This window comes from Bombyx mori, chromosome 18 (assembly GCF_030269925.1).
Source record: "Bombyx mori chromosome 18, ASM3026992v2".
Lineage (NCBI taxonomy): Eukaryota > Metazoa > Arthropoda > Insecta > Lepidoptera > Bombycidae > Bombyx > Bombyx mori.
Window position 1 is genome coordinate 8,074,641 of NC_085124.1, and position 14,552 is coordinate 8,089,192.

The 14,552-nt window shown below is 34.9% G+C and overlaps 1 protein-coding gene and 1 non-coding gene across 5 annotated transcripts in view; one reads left to right on the forward strand and one right to left on the reverse strand.

The window, feature by feature from the left end:
• The window catches only part of LOC101736981 (uncharacterized), a 68,286-nt gene that overhangs the window by 28,759 nt on the left and 24,975 nt on the right, over nucleotides 1-14,552 (forward strand). The window lies entirely within an intron of this gene.
• Nucleotides 1,642-1,746, reverse strand: LOC119629936 (U6 spliceosomal RNA). Its single transcript, XR_005245785.1, has one exon. It is a non-coding gene; the product is annotated as a U6 spliceosomal RNA (small nuclear RNA).

A 14,552-nucleotide genomic window follows, 5' to 3' on the forward strand; every position in this document is an offset into this window, starting at 1 on the left:
CAATAATCATTTACCGTCAGCGGCGGGTACTTAGCTCGTCTGGTAGCGTCAACAAAGAAATTCTAAGAATTTGGTTTCTATTACACATATTATTATTATTATTTACGGGGCTCTTACCAAAATATTCACATTTTAATAAGTTCTGATATCCCATCTACACGTGATCGTGGTGCGAAATATCGGGAACTAATGAAATGTGAAAATCGTTTTAAAATCCCAGTAAATAATTTAAAACAATATGGTTTCTTTATTAAAACAATATGTTTTCTTTTTTGTTAACTGTTTACTTTTATTATCGGCATTCCGCACTCGGTGAGTTATATCTCATTGTGTAAATAAGCCTATCATATTACCAAACAAATTGTTTTGAGTGGTCATAAAATAAGGTATTGTTAAAGAGATTTCTGTCTATTCACATACAGCACAATGGATACACGACAGGTCTGTGTTTGTTTGTAAACAATGAATTGCAGCCAATAAACACGGAATGCATTCGTCGTGAACAGTTACAACAAGAAGTCTTTTATATAACTTAATCTCGATGTTTTAACAACTTCGAACGACCTATTTTATGTTAAACGGTATCTTCAGCGTATATCTATTTAAGATTCTTCTAGATCTTGTAGTCAGTACAACACAGTCTTGTATCAGTAAAACATTATAAGTTATATCGGTGTGAGTGTGTGTGTTCCCTATAGACTCCGAAAGGGCCTGGACTGATTTCCATGAAATCTTCAAGAACCCTTCAGGCTGGCTTAGCGGGACGATCTTGTGAAGTTTGGTAAAGATCGGATCAAACTCAAATAAAAAATCGGCCAGTAAAGCGGACCGGGTTTTACTTGTTTTACCAAGAGTTGAAAGGCTTAAGCGACATTTTTGCAACTTTCCAGAAGGAGAGCCATTCAAAGTAAAAAATTTGAAAAAAATATCATAACAAAATAACTTCTTCAGCTATTTGAATGGGGTAAAATTAATTGAATGTCAATTAAAAACATCAAATTGTTAATAATAATACCAAATAAAACGCACCTTTAATAACAAAGATAAAGGTCGCGTATTAAGCGAAATATCGCTTAACCCAAAAAGTCTTTCACCCCTCAATATGAAGACTTCCTTTGCAGTTCTGTCGTCGGGTCCTTACGGGATACGGATCGAGCCCCGGTGGGGTCCCTCTCTGCCCGGACTTGGTCCTCCTGCCTTCTTGGCAGAGGTGATGTTGACGCTGACAGAACAATGATTATGATTAATATTTTGAAGTCGTCGTGGCCTAACGGTTAGACGTCCGTTGCATTCGTGTTGAGCGATGCACCGGTGTTCGAATCTCAGGCGGGTACCCATTTTTCTAATGAAATACGTACTCAACAAATGTTCACGATTAATTTCCACGGTGAAGAAAGAACATCGTGTAATAAAAATGAAACTCGCAAAATTATAGTTTGCGTAATTACTGGTGGTAGGACCTCTTGTGAGTCCTCTTGTGGAGCCCATAGACATCTACAACGTAAATGGCGCTAAAGGTCTCAGTATAGTCACGACGGCTGCCCCACCCTTAAAATCGAAACTTCTTACTGCTTCATGGCAGAAACAGGCAGGGTAGTGGTACCTACCCGTGCGGACCCGCAAGAGGTCCTATCGCCAGTAAATAAAACATGTGGATTCACGATTTTTCGAGTCATTCTTACGAAGGGGCAATGCTAATATTATCTGTATGGTTTCAATTTTAGTATATTAGTAGTAGTAGTAGTAGTCTACTTTAATTTTTAAATTTTAATTTATGGAACTCATTTTAAATGACAGGATCTTGTATGTTTAATTCAAAGAGCCTTTTGAGTTTTCGCCACCAGCGAAAAAATTGACATTACATCTATTGTTTTTAATACGAATACATATTGTTGCGCGCTGGAGTTCGGGATAAATAAAATTCTACCGAAGTAAGAATGTGAATGAACCCTGGCATTAGTATTGCTTCGCAGAATCTATCTGGATCAGAATGGCGAACCACTGAGCAGATCTGGGAGAAACACTTGAAGGCTGTATCTATAATAATGTCAAATCAACATTGAGTTCTATTAAATATTCGACCGAGGGCACTTATATTCTACTCACGTTGAAAACACTTCGTGAAATAATCCGGCCAATTACCAACAAAACTTCGGTTATGTTTCGTAATTCCACGGAATGTGAACATGATTTATTTTATGTTCAGATAAGGTATGTAGCACACTAAATTACTTCTAATATCTTAAATTATAGTGTGTAAAATAGTATTAGTATTAACAATTGCATTATAAGACTATTTATAAATAGAACATTAAAAAAATTGTTGATGAAAAGATACAAATTTGTATGGAAAATCATGGTTAATTTATGATGCTCTAAAATAAATAGCATATAAATAAATAAATATTTATAATTATAAATATTCAAGTGTGTTGTTAATTTACTTTTTTACTAGTTTTTATCATTTTTTGATTGCCTGTACTACATGACAAATGATTATTGCTTTTGATTACAGTAAGCTCATTTCCAAACTATAGAAAATCACTTCCCTTTTTATGAAATCTATGATGCTAAAATAATTCAAAATATGTAATGTGACACAAAATTCAATTTATGATTAGACTTTGAACTCGTGTCTTGAGGTTAGTAACGTTTGTTTCAATGGGCCTCGGTAACAAATTACACAGACAACAATATACACATACCAAGAATTCAGAAAGCAAAACAGGTCGGTTTTAAAAATAATAGAAATAGCACAACGTAATAATAACGCATGATTCGCGTTTTATGTTTTCTTGTGTGCAGCGTACGTAAGACCGGTTTCGCGAAAAATGTTTGCGAGAGAAAAATTCGTATTTCGTAAGTTGAAACCTGGTTGTTTTCATAATGACGCACGTGTCAGGGTTGACTGCCCCTTGATATTTTGGAAGCCGTAGCTGTAATTGATGTTGTGTAAATTTACCAATCCAGCTGTCTTCGCAAATGGCAAACAATCAATAAATTTTATTTAATTACGTGTTTTGTTTGTCATACAAAAATCACTCTTAGATCGTTTTTATAATTAATTATTTTGTTAGACATTAAAATGCATCTGATAATGAACTATAGAACTGAGACGTTCTTTTTAAAGCACCTAGGTCGCATTTTATATTAAATACCAACGAGGAAACATCCGGCGAAATTAACACTGAAAATGAACTCCTTGGCTTAGGCACGCGGTTTTCAGTATTTACCGAAATTCATAAAATTTCGAGAATAAAAACTTTGTACATAATAATAATAATACTCACTAATAATACACTGACTATTTAGTGCATCGTGAAATTAAGAAAACGTAATTTTCATTTTGTTACCTTTACTTTTTATGTAATTTATTATTAGTAATTCACCTATTTCTAATTTACCTAATTCATATTCAGTATCATTGTTTTATATAAAATTAACTAATAAGGTCAAAGAAAATCGCGGCAACTTTATAAATTTATTTATAAACCTTAACGGCTACAAAATCTCCGACAACCATAGCGACTCATTTCTTTCGATTCACACAATATCTAAGAGTTACCTGGCGAATCAATTTCTTTTCGTACAGCTCGGTACAACGCGAACAATCATATAATCAGCACTCAATCTCGTGAACACGACATATTTCTATTAAGCCCCAAATTTCTAACTTACATTAATCTTACAAACAATATAAACCACAATACAGGAAACTTCATGAGTAATAATGCACGCAAACGGTAATTTCCTGCCCACAAATAGAATGGTAACATGACATTCTGTTATGGAGTGGAAGTGAATCAAACACGAGGTGATTGATAATACCCGTTCTGTCTGTGATAGTTTAGTTTAATGTCGACGGGAGGGCTCGACAGACGTGCCACACTAAAAAAATCCCAAAAAATGAATTTTAAAATTACCTTTAAAAAATGTAAAGATCCATTGAAACCGTAAAACTTTATTTAAAATCACAATCAATTTCCATCTTTAAACTACGTACGGGTGTTGCGTTCGAATTTATGTGACTATGATAGCTTACTTATCGTAATATATATAGTTGTTCTCAAAGCCAATCACAAATCACAGCCAATCACAAAATGTGGACTCGTTAGGAATTTTAAACAGCTTAAGCTTTGCTTTAATAAAATCTTATCTAATATATAAAATTCTCGTGTCACAATGTTAGTTACCATACTCCTCTGAAACGCTTTGACCGATTTTTATGAAATTTCATATGCATGTTCAGTAGGTCTGAGGCTACTATCTATTTTTCATACCCCTAAGCTATAAGGGTTGTCCACCCCTAAAATTTATTTTTTTATTTTTTGGACAATTTTTTTTTGTTATAATGAGGCATTATGTGGTTGAATGTGGTTTTGTTATTTTTATATTCCCTTATCGTTCACAGCGCTACATGTTTCTTTCACTCATTTACCACATCCTTGCATACAATGAGTTAGTTTTGTTTTTCTACACTAGAAATACCCTAGAAATCTTATATATGGCAAAACAACGTTTGCCGGGTCAGCTAGTAAATTATAAATACATGATTGTTCTCTTCGAAGCCCTGCAGCGACGTATAACATCGCAGCTTGACCTTGGCTCAGTCTCACGTACGTCCCAAGGGTTTTATTATGATACACGTTACGGCTAGAATTGTTGATGAAGAGATAACATTGTGGTGTAACAGTATAGTAATTGCTTGTAACTGTTTCGATGTACCGTCTCCGTGATTTAAGATACTTGGTTCATAATCTGTTAAATGTATGTATAGAGATAGATATTAGATAAACAAATATGAACATGATAGACCAATACAATTTAGGTCATAAGTATTCGTGCAATTACTGGTACCGGTATTCGTTTGTAATAATGCTAACACTTCGATTTCTCGATTTGGGTTGCGGAATTGGCTTTGTTGTCTTTGGCCCCAGTAACTACTTGATCTCAAGTTGGGATTAAGCTCTCCTCCACTTTTCTGCCCTTTTTTGTCATGTATTAAAGTAGCCCTACTAATAAGTGAACGTCGATATCCACAAGTATCATTAACGCCTGCCAATAAACTGTCAATTGGAAAACTAACACTTTCAACCCCGTTTACAAATTGTTTCGCCTTTGTTGTAGACCGCATTGTTACATTGTTCCCGTCCCTAAGACAATTCAATTCTATTGCAATTGGAACACATATTATCGGCGTAAACATTGTTAACCTTAGTATTCCGAATGCCGAAAAAATACGAAAACCTTTATTGGTATTAATTATCTATTTGGGTGGTAAATTTCGAAATAACAATAACAATTTCTGTATTCTCTTTTGATGCGTGATTTTAATTTATCATATTAGCTGTTTATTTTTTGAACAATTTAGAGGAGGAATTAAAACTGGTTGCCAGAAAGAAATAAAAAAAATTTGATTACATTTATTTTATTTTCAGTTTGATTCCATAAGTCTTCTTACTTATCGATGACTTTTTTATTTCGGATGGTTTTATCTTAAGTCTAGTCTCTCAAAATTCCATCGTGTTCTTGATCGTTTCGGGCTTATAATATTTATTTTGTCTTAAAGTCTTTTTGTTTGTCTAACTGTACATGAGCTTTGATATGGTGTAGCATAGTTTATCACATTTAAACTGTTCCACATTATTCAACATTGTTTTACGATAGAAACATTTCGGCAAACGCACGATAACAATTTCATTATTCGGAAAATGTACAGCAAATCTCGCACGTGTAGCTTCGCCCCTCGGGACATAAACACATTTAACGGTATTTCTATTAGGCGTTCCGTTAACTTCGCATATTCGCTGTGCCACTTCGATATACATAAACAAAACTTATCAATAGGGTTTCGATTTAATCTCTTTCAGGATTAAAATCGATTAAGAAATCAACTATTGATGTTTTATTAGTTGTATGGATTGCTAAAAGGAAATTATGTGCTTATAAAGTGATTGGTGCCTTGCATCTAATAACAAATTTCTTTTTATTGCTTTCTATATTAACAAAATAAATTAAAAATTAAAATTTAAGGAGAGGGAAATTCAATGCTTGGGCAGACTCGGCTGAATTAATGTCGCATTTTTCTCAGGAATGTGACTCTTTAAAGAGTCGCTTCTAGACTTATTTATAATTAGGATTTAAAATAAAAATATTGGATAGCTGAAAATTTAAAGAACTATCACATAACCTTGCAGTTAATCCTTCTGAATTTCAAATATAAAAAACGTTCAACAGTACTTCAAACGTGTCGTCTACATTGGAATGTGGAGGAGTGGCTCGTAATGCATCACAATATACAAAAACCAGTAGCACAACTTTGCTTGATGTACCAGGACCTTCAGTCAAGCGTATTTACAAAATTAAGATATTGTAGACATTCATATATTTATGTATTCTAATCAGTTTTATGCATTAGCTTAGAAACAAATATGTAAGTGTTATTAGAAATAATCAATACTCTTTTGACACACTAATATTACTATATTTTCCATTTTGGATTTCTGAATTCACGTTGTTTCGCCAGAAAAAAATTGTAATATAAACATATTATGTGCCTATTGTAATATTTTTGCTTTTGTATTTATTTCCTGATATAAAAATTCATTGTAGTAGGAAAACTGGTATGAAATAAACACCCAATCCAACGAAATTAGTTCTTATATTCATCATTTTCAATTACTTGTCCCATTTTATAATTACGAAAATATATTAAAGCCATTCAATTATTTATATAATTAATTACATCCTACGGCGTGTTCGATGTTTTATTATATTGTAGGCAGTGTTACGTGTGTGTAGCTATTATTTAAGTACTCATCTCTAGCTGTTATTAAAATGCAGGTTTCAAACCTCGTGGTTGTTTCAAGGTGACGATGTCATGTCATGGGGTCTGTGAAGGTTTCTTTAGTCGGAATAAAGTTCAGAAACAAAATTCAGAGAAAATAACTTAAGTAATAATTTATGGTTCCCTAAATATTTTTCCAATTGATATTATCTTACTAAAACCTCTCAATTTACATACATTTATATGTTTTATATTGCTCGAGCTAATTGCTTTATTGGTATAGCAGTAGTCACCGACTACAGTCCAACGAAGATCGAGCTCTGTCTCTGGTTGGAGTCAGTGTCATTCAATATAGGGTTCAGCGGTTCATTGTTTATATTGTTTTCTTTCTTATAATAAAGATAGAATCTTGTGGTGATTTTAGGTACCTTATGCAGAGGTCACCAGTCTCGTCGGACCTTACACTGGTGGTAGGACCTCTTGTGAGTCCGCACGGGTAGGTACCACCGCCCCGCCTATTTCTGCCGTGAAGCAGTAATGCGTTTCGGTTTGAAGGGTGGGGCAGCCGTTGTGACTATACTGAGACTTAGAACTATATCTCAAGGTGTGTGGCGCATTTACGTTGTAGATGTCTATGGGCTCCAGTAACCACTTAACACCAGGTGGGCTGGGAGCTCGTCCACACATCTAAGCAAAAAAAAAAACCTTGCGACGAAGTGTTGGGCGAGTAAACTAACTCATGGACACACACAGCCCACTGAGTTTCTTGCTGGATCTACTCAGTCGGTCGCTTATCAGCTTAGGTAGAAAAAAAAACTTTTAACGCATAGATCACATTTCATCGGCCAACGAAATTTTCATAAATCTTAACGTTCGGTAGCGACTTCTCTGTATGTGTGCCTGGTTTCGCTAATGGTCCATAAGCTTGCTTTCGAAGGAATTATATTTAAATGTAATGTTTTGTCTTATATTCTTTCAAATTATGCATTCAAATGTTACATTAGAGACACTTCATTTAATTTGACCACGCATTCGATTATTACAACCGTAAAATCTGAAGTATCCATCACATCAGACACAGTTGCGGCAGCAGTTTTTGTCAGTCTTTTTCGGCGTGCCACTAACGAGCTGTTTGTTCACGAATAACACAACCGATGTTTCAGTGCACGCAACACAATCAACTTGTATTAGAAGACGCATTAGAAAAACAGCAGGTTTTGCAACCGACGAAATGAGGTTGAATTTCGCAACTCATAGTCTGATTTGCCGCTTTTTTTGACGAGGAAAGCTATACGAGTCAGCAAAGTTGTAACTAGAGCTTATAGATGGTGTTGTGAATTCCGCCGTCTTGAGATTTGAGGTTCAAAACTTATTTAAGAGTGATCCTACTCTTTAAATCAAAATGCATGATTGCTTCTCTCCTACATATTAGCCAAATTATACTTTCAAACTTATCCTATCACTAGTGTACCTCTTAGTGAGCCAATTAACCTGTGGCTTGTCGGTGAAGGATTTTTGAGGTATTTGAAATGCCAAGATCAAAGCGCTTTTTTGGTTGAACGTTATAATAAACAGAGAAGTAAAATTTCGTTAAAAATCCAAATTTGTATGAAATTCATGAATTAATTTAAATACATTCTGTTCAACCGGTATTATTTTAAAGTTAGATTCATCATCATCATCATCATCATCAACAGCCCACAGTCGTCCACTGCTTTACATAGGCCTCTCCCAATCCACACCACTGAGCCCGGTCTGCTGCTCTCCTCATCCACTGCTTGCCGGCCACCGTTCGGACGTCATCGCACCACCTAGCCAGGGGGCTTCCTACGCTACGTCTTCCGCTGCTAATGATTAGATTGCTACTGAGCAAAATAGTCCTAGTGCCTTAATACTTGTGGGCTTTGCTTAAACCAACACATTTTTTTAACTTAAATTAAGTAAGTATCTGCAACTATTAAAGCTCAGTTTTGAAAATAATAATTAAGTATATTGAATTTGAATGAAACGAAAGCCTAAGCCTACTTTTAATTTAGTTTAAAATTTAACAATCCAGTTGTGTCTGTTTAATGCTAACTTCAATGTTTATTACCAATTAAAACTAAAAGTGATTACTTGACCTTGTCGAAGTGAGGCCAAACATGCTATTACTTTTCAACAGATTTGAATAAAAATTGAACAAAACTTAGTTACAGCATTTTTTATCAATAGAAATAAAAACAAATTCATGAGTCGAAAATTATTTAATTGACACCATAATAACAGAAAGTTAATAGATTGAAATAGGAGGTGATTGGCATAAAAAAAATATTGCGAACTTTTGGTTCATAAAAATTAAATTCTACTTTTAGTATCTACTAAAATTAATAAGAAGAATCATTTACAAGAAACATGGTGCTTTGAAATTCCGGAAACATTCTTTTTTTTATTGCCTTTATAGTCAGACGAGCATACGGCCCACTTGATGGTGAATGGTTACCGTCGCCCATGGACGTCAGCAATGCCAGGGGTAGAGCCAAGCCGCTGCCTATCTTTAAGTACACTCCACAAGCCTCGTTTGAAGAAGGACATGTCATTCCCGAAAACAACGCCCTCTAATATTGGTAATTAAGTTATCAAATATATATTTATATTACCGTTTTTTAGTTTTACTCGGAGAATAGTTTGAAGTCGTCGTGGCCTAAAGGATATGACACCCAGGGTACGAGTATTCTTATGTAGCGATGCACCGGTATTCGAATCCCGCAGGCGGGCACCAATTTTTCTAATGAAATACGTACTTAACAAATGTTCAGGATTGACTTCCACGGTGAAGGAATAACATCGTGTAGTAAAAATCAAACCCGAAAACTTCTAATTTGCGTAATTACTAGTGGTAGGACCTCTTGTAAGTCCGCACAGGTAGGTACCACCACCCTGCCTATTTCTGCCGTGAAGCAGTAATGCGTTTCGGTTTGAAGGGTGGGGCAGCCGTTGTAACCATACTGAGACCTTAGAACTTATATCTCAAGGTGGGTGGCGCATTTCCGTTGTAGATGTCTATGGGCTCCAGTAACCACTTAACACCAGGTGGGCTGTGAGCTCGTCCAACTCGTCTATTGTATTCATTTAGAGGACCTCGCACTTTAGTTTTAATTTGGTCTATTCACCACAATATGTTTAATAGGCATATGCATAAATCCGGATATGATGTGTGTTTTCCTCGGATACTAAAATTATGGACACACACTATAATAGCGAAACATGTGGTAATAACGTTTAATTTGTTACTAAAGAATAGCTCTTTCGTCAAATAGTAAACAGATAGATTCTATATTATAAATTCGATGGCTCTATTGATGATAGTGCGTTAATTATTTAGACCGTAATATATTAAATATAAATAAATATAAATATTTACTAACAATCACGCCACGTTAACTGGTCCCGTGATAAGTTCGTAAAAAACTTATGTTACAAGTACCAGATAACGGAAATAAATGTAAGATTTTTATTATACACATACATATATTTAATATACATCCATAACCCTGGAAAATACATTTATATTTATCATACAAATATCTTCCCTTGGCGGGATTCGAACCCGCGACCCCCTTGTGTAGTGACCATGTCACTTACCACTACACCAGACGGCCGTTTTGTTTTGATAATGTACTTATATCGAGTAATACAGCCTTGTGTCTTACTTGAATGTTTTCATCGACTTTCAGGATAATAGATTGAATGTATTTTAGTTTGAAAGCTAACACAATCGACTACAGATTTAGAATAAACTACCGCAAACTTTCGTATTAAAAACATGTAGTTTTTGTTAATGTTTCGCCGCCTAGATTTATATTGTACAGTTCAATTTTGTACTATTTCGGGTTTCGGGTAACCCGGTTAAATAATTCACAGGTCTAGTTGTTTACCAACATATATTTATATATATTTTAATATTCGTACAATATTTGTGTCTAAAAGGATTTGTTAAAAACTTTTTTTTTGCATTAACGGATGAATGATCTCAGGGCCCACGTGATGAGCGTGTGGTGGTTATTGAAATCCAAAAGATCACAATGTGAATTATACTATATACCTTAATACATAAGATGTAATTTTCTCCAGCAGTCAGAGGCGCTAATTAATGCACCACAGAGACTATATGTCTGTTACTGAGTTTTGAAAATTATAAATCAAATGAAAAATCCTACAATACTGATCTGCTTATCTATATTACTATTAGACTTAAGATAATGTAGTGAATGACCCGTGGAACTAATTCAGTACGCGTTTTCATTATGAATGATGATACGATGATGTTACAATAACACGTATAGTGACAACATCTGCATTAACGAGCCCCTTTGCTAATAAATATTGCGTTATTTCAAGCTCTATTTAGACTCTTAATTCAACGGGCTGTTTCGAGTACATTTACAGAAGTTGTTTTTGTACTTTCAATTAATGATGTAATGCGTGACTTAAAACTTGTGTATAAATAATAAGAAAGTTTTACGTACAGATGGGGATATCTGATATGACAGCAATTTGAGAGAACATTTCAGAATAAATACGTAATACCCAATGATATTTTATAAGTCAAAAGAAGCAGATATGTTTCAAGTGCACGTCAAGTGAAGACTCGAAAACAGGCCAATTAGGACGTTTCGTCTTTAGTCGCGTCTAAACAAATGCAATAATAATATAACAAGTGCAATCGTTCCAATTATAGCTATCTTTTTTACTCACGCGCTTATCCCATCTTTTGTACTTTTCATTAATGCTACTTGTCAACATGTGTGTGTACTATATCGGTAGGTATGTAGATATATATGGCGCGATCAGATTTGAAGAGTCAGTTACTATGAAGGTAACATATCTGTTGTATAAAAAATCATTGGTAATACCTAATTGAAAAAATTCACTCATTACTATATTTATATAGGTAAAAAATAAATAAGAAAAGCCAAATAAGTCATACTTCATTTTATGTGCATAAGCTATTTCCTGTGAATTCGAAGTCGTCCACTCCACAGGACAATTACCTCTCGCAGCAAGGTCATTGATCTCTTCTCAGCCGAGGAAAGACGAACGCCAACATTAGTCACGGCGGCACGTGGATGTTTGTTTTACAATTGTACCTATCTATTGTTACTCTAACTATTCGGAAATAAGAACAATTTTCCGAGCGATGATTACGTTTTAAATGGGATTTTATTATAATAATAAATGGGATTGTAACGTATGTACTAACTAAAATTAATTGAGAAATCCACTGAAAAAATAACCAGATGAAAATGTTTATCTTAACATAACTTTAACTTTTTGAAATATTGGCATAATGTAGAAAATAGATTTTCTACATTAATATTAACATGTTTTTCAAACAATTCTGGAAGTACATAAAGAAAGAAAAAAAGTTTATTTTTTTAAATAATAAAGTTCCACCAACACCTTAAGCATTGATTTTGCTAATGTCACAGTATACACAAAAATGACAGGAGCTTAGAGAAAAAAAAATTCATAATATGTGCGATATGAAAGTGAACACTGATGTGTCATTCTTGTTTTGAGTTTGAGTGAAAGCTTAATAATGACGTAACATCCGGAAGAGAGCCACTTCATGTATATGGTACATTTAAAAAAAACCCTTTAGTGCAAGTACAAAATAGCCACAAGTTACATAATTGTAAATAAGTTACAATATGTCACGTCGTTCTTAAAAAATAAGTGTTGAAGATTTTTAGCCATAGTCATAGCGATAGCGATTGGGAATAGCGATAGGTACCGTTAATTGGTGTTGATAATTTCCAGGGTTGACAATAACCCGTATGGATCATGTGCTCTTCGATCTCCAAATAAAACATTGAAGTACCCTATATTTTTTTCAAAATAACCTATTTTTATTGCTTAGATGGGTAGACGAGCACACGGCCCACCTGATATTAAGTGTTTACACGAACCCACAGACGTCTACCACGTAAATGCTGCCAATTTCCTTGAGATCTTTCTTTTTTTTCTTTTTTTCTTATTGCTTAGATGGTTGGACGAGCTCACATCCCACCTGGTGTTAAGTGGTTACTTAAGCCCATAGACATTCACGACGTAAATACGCCACCCACCTTGAGATATAAGTTCTAAGGTCTCAAGTATAGTTACAACGGCTGCCCCGCCCTTCAAACCGAAACGCATCTTTGCTTCACGGCAGAAATAGGCAGGGCGGTGGTACCCACCCGCGCGGACTCACAAGAGGTCCTACCACCATGATATGAGTTACAAGGTCTCAGTTTTTACATGATTAACTTATGTTATAAATGAAAACACAGGTCACGACAACGAACTATTATAAAATTTCTCTTGTCCTCTACAATCAACAATTACGATTCAATGGCCGTGTCTGTTCGATAAGTAGGCGCGTGTCGAGGTAGCCGCAGTAGAAAAACCGCGGTACTTTCGCGACTTTCACTACGACGACGAGCACCTATCGACCTTAACTAATGAGCGGACAAAGGTGTTACGACACTTCATATACTCGACCTATCATTATTGAAACTTACATTCGAGATTCGTTGGTAGTTTTTTATTTTTATTGCCCGAGCAGGCAGACGAGCATACGGCCCACCGGATGGTAAGTGGTTACCGTCACTCACGGACGTCAGCAAACCAGGGGCAGAGCCAAGCTGCTGCCTACCGAAAGTGCCTACCGGTAGTGAATCAAAGACATAATTGAAGCCGATTTTCTCGAGCCGCAAGATCTGGACTATTTATTTATTTTTTATTTATTACACTTCATGTAAAATTTACATTGGCGGACTTAATGCCTAAGGCATTCTCTACCAGTCAACCAAAGGTAGTGCAGAGTAAATAGTGGTAGGTGCAATAAAATTTATATTAGGCTACGAATACATACAAAAAAAAAGTATATCTACATATATACAAAATCACATATAAATATAAATATACATACATACGTACATATAATAGTTTATACAGTATTAAAAGGAATATATTAATAAATTTCCTTAACAAATAACATCATCTTAATAAGTTCATGACGATTCCGCTAACTTTTCCAACAGCATTCACCGAACCCTTAACTTGAACGTGCAGCGGTTAGTAATAGTCCTGATCTCGAGAGGAAGCGCATTCCATAGCAGAACAGATTGCACGACGAAAGAGTTACGAACATAACTAGAACTATGTGTGGGACAACGAATTAATAGGCTATTGAGAGAACGTAGGGCCCGCTCATGGCTGGAGTGAAGATATTGAAAATAGGAAGTTAGATAGGAAGGAGGTTCGGGAGACATAAGTAAGGAATGAAGAGTCGTCAGTGCACGTAAATTACGACTATTCTTGAAATATTTAACGTTATTACAGATTAACGAATCTTAATTCAAATCGGTTAATTTTTAATTACAGCTACTTCAATAGAAGAACCCTGTATGTTAATCGATATTAATCGATCGAGGCGATCCTCGGGCGCTCAATCTATATTAGAAATGATTTCCACTTTAAGTTCAATGAACTCATCTTAAATCGTGATTGAGCAGTAATAATATTATTGACATTATATGTCAATAGGATATTTGCTGATGACCATTATAAAAGCGAAGATAATTTTGTAGAGACGAGGTACGGCGAAGACAATACCAGTACTTTAAAGACTAGAACTAATATTATGGTAAATAAAACCGGAAGTAGTATATATTAGGCATCTATACTAGTTAACAGTTGGATTGCATATTAGCATAAAAATTAGGAGCCCCTGTCTGCCTAA